The sequence below is a fragment of the Mesoplodon bidens genome (assembly GCF_964165515.1).
Source record: "Mesoplodon bidens genome assembly, chromosome: X".
In the NCBI taxonomy this organism is placed as follows: domain Eukaryota; kingdom Metazoa; phylum Chordata; class Mammalia; order Artiodactyla; family Ziphiidae; genus Mesoplodon; species Mesoplodon bidens.
The window spans coordinates 59,334,638-59,339,786 of NC_138163.1; the positions used below are offsets into that span (position 1 = coordinate 59,334,638).

At 41.0% G+C, this 5,149-nt stretch overlaps 1 pseudogene across 1 annotated transcript; it reads left to right on the forward strand.

The window, feature by feature from the left end:
* Nucleotides 1-3,923: 3,923 nt before the first annotated feature.
* On the forward strand, nt 3,924-4,949 carry LOC308608876 (spermidine synthase-like; annotated as a pseudogene). The gene has a single exon. The product of its transcript is annotated as a spermidine synthase-like (transcript).
* The last annotated feature ends 200 nt before the right edge of the window (nt 4,950-5,149 follow it).

Here is a 5,149-nt window from a genome sequence, read left to right on the forward strand (position 1 = left end):
AACATAATACTTTATCCTGCTTCCCCAAATGTTATCCATTTTAAAACGACTGTTTCAATTCTGATTTTTTATGTGGGGCTTTCACAAAACTCTCCTTTTGATAAATTCCTTTATAATTACTACTTGGACCATGCATTTCAGCTTTCAACTATCTGCTGTTTGGTGTGTGCTAATGTTGTCTCTTCTGCTGATCTGGAAACTTTTTGACAGGTGGGGCAATGTCTTGTCTATTTTAGTGTATGTTTTACAGCCTCTAGTGTGTTTCTAACTAAATAGTTGATTGATTCATATCAGGGAACCTATGCCTAAGTTTGATCCTTTGTTTCTCCTACTACTTTTGAGACATGAAGGCATCAGTTAAATCACTTCAAGAATCGGTCTCACAAAATCTTGCTGATTTTACACTTTCAGCAGTTCTGTATTTGTGGTAGAATATCATTTACAGGTCAGTTTTTTTCATGTTTGGATTTAGAAAAGAATAAAACATGGTGTTTTTACATAAAGTTCATATACATCACTAAATCACACTTACTAGAGTTAAGTCCCATGAAGATAGGATGAATTATAATAATAATTTTAAAAATTTTATTACAGAAATTTCCACATACACACAAAAGTAGAATAATATAGTCAATTCCATGTAACTGTCACCCAATTTACACGATTATTAACACTTTTCCAGTCTTGTTTCATCTATCCCACCCAATTTTTTTTGACCTGGAATATTTTAAAGCAAATTCATCATATTTCGTCCATAAATAGTTCAGTATGCATCATTAACAGTTGAAGAGATATAATTTTTAAAAGAACCAATAAATAGTTCTCAATACTGTGCTAAAATAATCAAATCTTTTCTTACAATCTTACAACTTTAATAATGCCACTTTGCTCTCTTCTTCTCCAAAGATATAAGTAAACCTATAAAAATAGATGTTCCTAGTGGATGATAGGAAATATATGTGAAACATGAAGGGTATTTTACTGTCTCAGCTATAGTCTTTGAAATATAGCAGGAACCTTGCTTTGATAGGACACACTGCATTATTTCAATGTGATAGATTACTATAATAATCAAGTGGAAAGTATATATTTATTTCATTTGAATGTCTTTTCAGCTCTATGATATTTTTGGATATGTTAAATGTAGAATGGGGCTACCCAGGTTCATGATACAATATAGTTCATCAGTGTATTTTAATAAGGCCATTTTTCTGGGAATGTTAGAACCTGATGGCTTTAATGATTTGATGACACTATTTTACAAGTGATTGTGATATCATTCCCTCCTAAACTGATCATAAAGTACCAGAGGTGTAAAGGTAGATGTTTAAACACCTATTTTTCTTATTCAGTTTACCAAGCACTGTCCATTCAAATGGTAATCATTGATTTATAAATTATGGCAAGTTATGTTTTGTACTTTTAAAGTTACAGCTTAATAGGATACTGGTTTGAACAACATATAGTAAATCTTAAAGCAACAGTGCTAAATAAAGAGGCACATTACAAGAATTGTTAGGGACATGCATGTTTCTTACAACAAACGTTGTATAGTTTTGTTATGTAAATCTGAGCCACACAAGTATTACAATATAAGAAATAAAATTGAGGGGGTTAAGGTTGTTAATCATTTATTCATTATACCTGTAGATTGGAAGTCTATATTGTTTATACTCATTTCCCTACAGTTGGGCTGAGCTGTACAGATAGACAGATAGATCCCTGGGAGTACCATAAATCCATGAAGACAACATCAGCTCTAACTGACTGGAATGAAATGTACCTGACTGGCTGTCAGTTCTCTTTGTAAGTTAGGGTTCACTGAACTCCCATTTTGGAATCATCTAGGATGAACTGAATTCAAATAAAAACTTCCCTGTAGGCAGTTAAAGCTGAACTATAAGTCTGTCTTTCAGTGATCTTTGTTTTGATATTTTTCTTCACATTCATAACTACTGCCTCTGTGTATATTTTAACTTTGCAGATATTCTGCCCAATAAACTGTTCAAGTTTGTGTTTTGATTCCATGCCATTAATTTGTATGAAAGCTTGCATGTATTCCTATACTCTTACAGAATTAACTTTAGGCTTTTATTTTCCCTTCATTGTGTGAATTTGACTAAAGCAGAGCCATTTTTCAAAGTGAAAAGGTTTTATTTGGAACATTCCTTTGAAATGACTTCTTTATTATAGATTCTAGAATTGCCAGACTATAGCCATTTCTAGAATATAATTCCCAAGAAATTTCTTCCAATAAAGTGAATTATGGATTACTGGCATGTATTTTTTTTCCTTGCATGGCAAATAGAAAAAAAAATAAAGAGGATTTTATCTTCAATTTTGAAGAAAAATTATTTGGTCTGATGTCCTGAAATTCAATCTTTGATCAGGGGTACTTTGAGTAAAATGAAACTTCAGGACTGCTATTTCTCCCCGCCTCATTTTTCAGGCTCCTGAATATGGTTTTCTTTTGAAATATTATGGGAATATACGGTCTGAGTAATGTTTACCATGAACATTTAAAACACAAACGGCATATTCAAGGTAAAAATAAAAGAAAGCAACTCAATAGCATTCTGTCAGAGAATTGGATTTTATGGTCTCATGAGAGTAATTAGAAAAGTCAACCATGAAGCTATCTAAGTTACACACAAGACAGGGCTGAGAAAATATTTTCCAGTAGATCTTTTAATCTACAAGCTTTAGGTCACATTTCTTCTGTGATTATACGTGTTAGGCATATTTGACAGATAGACTAGAAAAAGGAGAGTCATTATTAATACGGAAAGCCAAGGCCATGATACGGAGTAGGCTTATCCTGTGACTAGTTCTACAACCAATGCCAGTCACCTGATTCCACTTAGCCTCTATTTTCTCATCAGGAAATGGGAACAATATCTGTTATTGTGATGGCAAGATAAATGTAATGCGCGTGCAAGTGTCATGAGGTAGTCAGCAAAACCCAAGCTACTTTCATTGGTGAGATGAAGGGGGAAATGGAATTATGGTACCATGATGCCAGAAACTATCATGAGAGTATTTAAGGTGACAATTTCAAAAGAAATTCGTATCTTTTTTGTCAAAACAGCAACCACGATAACAAGAAAACTAGAGGACACAGAATTTTGTCTTTGTGGAGAAGGTGGTAGCACCAGGTAGGAAGCAATGTTATATAGTAAGAGAGGAAATCATCAGTGACTTCAAGTTTAATGAGAAAGGTACCTTCCAGCAGAAAGCAGATACGAGGCTTTGATTTTCTTGACAGTAGCGCTATCCAGTACTTTTAGTTGGTCTTCAGGTGATCAAACCCACTGGTTTGCTGGAGACTTCCCCAGTTTTAACACTGAGAGTCCCAAATCCTGGCAAACTCCTCCATCCAGGTCAAAATCGGCCTGGGTCTATTTGGTCTTCATGACATTGGCTATGAGTTTGTCAAGCTATGCCGTGGGGAACGGAAGTTCACAAGGCTTTCCACCTTCATAGTGAAAACTAATTTTATTCTAGGACACGCATATTTTCTGGTAATGAAATATCATTTTTATAATTTTGTATTAAATGTGTTTGCTTGGTAAGTGTGCACAGCAAATCTTGTGCTCTCTAGTGGATGTTCCCAGAAGTGCTGGGAGGGGATTATGCCATACAGAAGTGACACAGTGATCTGGAGACATGGGGTAGAATGTTAATGATAAGAAATGGCTAGGAGATAAAAAGATACCAAAGGCTTCTGCAAAGAGGTTTCAGGTTTCGCCCCTGCAAGCAGGCTCCGCCCCACCGGTGGTGGTAGGGCGCGGGCGGGGTTAGGGCGAGGCGCGGGCACTGGGTGGGGCTGGTCCCATTGTGCTGCGGCTCCGCGCTGCCTGCAGTCCCGGGCCGTAATCCCGCTCCCCCGGCCTCGAGTCCGCCTGCACGCCAGCCTGCCAGCCATGGACCCCGGCCCCGACGGCCCCACCGCCATCTGGTTCCGCTAGACGTGCAGCCCATGGCCCGGCCAGGCCCTGTCGCTGCAGGCGGAGCAGCGACACCATCAGAGCTCGCGGTACCAGGATATCCTTCTCTTCCGCAGTAAGAGCTACGGCAATGTGCTGGTGTTGGATGGCGTCGTCCAGTGCACAGAGATGGACGAGTTCTCCTACCAGGAGATGATAGCCAACTCGCCCCTATGCAGCCACCCCAATCCACGCAAGGTGCTGATTGTCGGGGGCGGGGATGGGGGTGTCCTGCGGCAGGTGGTGAAGCATTCCTCCGTGGAGTCCGTGGTCCAGTGCGAGATCGACGAGGATGTCTTTCAAGTCTCCAAGAAGTTCCTGCCATGCATGGCCGTTGGCTACTCGAGCTCAAAGCTCATCCTACGTGTGGATAATGGTTTTGAGTTCATGAAACAGAACCAGGATGCTTTCGGTGTCATTATCACTGACTCCTCAGACCCCCTGGGCCCTGCTGAGAGTCTATTCAAGGATTCCTGTTACTGGCTCATGAAGACGGCCCTGAAGGAGGGTGGCATCCTCTGCTGCCAGGGCGAATGTCAGTGGCTGCACCTGGACCTCATCAAGGTGATGCGGCAGTTCTGCAAATCACTCTTCCCGGTGATGGGCTACGCTTACTGCATCATCCCCACCTACCCCAGCTGCCAAATTGGCTTCATACTGTACAGCAAAAATCCAAGCACCAACTTCCTGGAGCCCATGCAGCAGCTGACGCAGAAGCAGGTGGAACAGATACAGATGAAATACTACAACTCTGATGTATATTGGGCACCCTTCGTCCTGCCCCAGTTTGCCCGCAAAGCCCTGAATGATGTGTGCTGAGCCCAGGTGCCGCTGCCGGTTCCGCCCAGGACCTCCGGCCAGCGAGTCTCCAGGGTGGCTGGACGCCGTCAACCCTGGACGAGACTCCCGCAGACTCGCTTCCCAATCCAGTGTTACAGGCCCCAGAATGCTGCCCGGCCTGCCCTGTTAGGACTGTCTGTGTGGCGTCCAGCTTGCAAGTTTATACCAGGTGCCTACAGCACCATCTCCACCTCTGTCGCCCCTCACTCACCAAACACGTGTATCTAGAACAACAATGAGAACAAATATTCTGCCAATATTAGGAACTCAATGCAAGACGTTTGTATACTGTTTAGTTTTGAGTATGCAAGAGCCTATTTTTG